Source organism: Octopus bimaculoides, chromosome 11, assembly GCF_001194135.2.
Source record: "Octopus bimaculoides isolate UCB-OBI-ISO-001 chromosome 11, ASM119413v2, whole genome shotgun sequence".
NCBI classification, from domain to species: domain Eukaryota; kingdom Metazoa; phylum Mollusca; class Cephalopoda; order Octopoda; family Octopodidae; genus Octopus; species Octopus bimaculoides.
This window is the reverse complement of record NC_068991.1, coordinates 19,871,692-19,872,982: the sequence shown is the minus strand read 5'-3', so window position 1 is coordinate 19,872,982 and position 1,291 is coordinate 19,871,692.

Here is a 1,291-nt window from a genome sequence, read left to right as displayed (position 1 = left end):
TGGTGGTGGTGGTGGTGGTGGTGTTGCTGGTGTCGTTCGTGGTGGTTGGGTCGTAATAGCAGTGCTAGTACCAGAATTATTGGTGCTACTGGCGCTAGTGGTTGTGGCGGCGTTGGCGTTGGTAGTAGTGGTAGGAATGTGGTAATGGTGGTGGTGGTGGTGGTGGTGCCAGTGGTAGTAGTGATAGTAGGGATGGTCGTGATGGTGGTGTTGATCGTGTCCATGGTTTTTGTGGCAATGGTGATGTGGTTGATGGTGTTAATGGTACTGTTGCTTGTGCTGGTTGAAATGGTTATGGTAGTGGTGATGGTTCTGGTGGTTCCAATGGTAGTAGTAGAAGTAGTAGTAGCAGTAATTGTAGTAGTGGCCATGGTGGTATTGTTGGTGGATTTGGTGATGATAGTGAGGTTAGTAATGGTTTGATAGTGGCCCGCCAGTAGTAGCAGTGGTAGTGGTAGCGGTGGTGGTAGTAATGGTGGTAGTCTTGGTGGTGGTAGTTGTGGTGATGATGGTGGTTGTGGTGATGGTGTTGGTTGTGGTGGTTGTGTTGGTGGTAGTGTTTATGTCGGTTTTGGGGTGATAGTGATGGTAGTTGTGGTGGGAAGCTGATGATGTTAGTGATGCTGCTGCTTGTGCTGGTGGCGGTATGATGGTGGTTGTGGTGATATTGGTATTGGCATTGGTGGTAATGGACTTGCTGATGCTGTTGTTGGTACTATAAAATTTGTAATTTATTATAATGTTGATCAGCCGCAATTCAAGCTTGATCAGGTAGATCTATGATCAAAGGCAAACCAGCTGTGACCACCCCGCCCAGGGATGACAAGGATGCAGACATGGAGGTCTTGAGGGAAGCCAACGTCTAGAGCATTGAGGCGATGGTGCACAACCATCCTTGTTTTGATGAATGATCGGAGGATCACTAAGCGGATGCTATATGGTGAACTTGTTTGTGGAAATCTTCCCCCGAAGAAACCAAGACTACGATTGTGTAAAGTTCACGTTGAAAACATATGAAATATGGGATGTCGATAGGGAAAGCAATACTTGTTAGCTCCACTAATGGAGGAAACAAGCAGAGCAAGGAGTGTTTGTTGTCGAAAAAATGAAAAAAAAAAAAACGTTTAAATTCTTCGTGAATTGAAACGAGTGGCTGTGTGGTAAGTAGCTTGCTTGCCAACCACATGGTTCCGGGTTCAGTCCCACTGTGTGGGCACCTTGGGCAAGTGTCTTCTACTGTAGCCTCGGGCCGACCAAAGCCTTGTGAGTGGATTTGGTAGACGGAAACTGA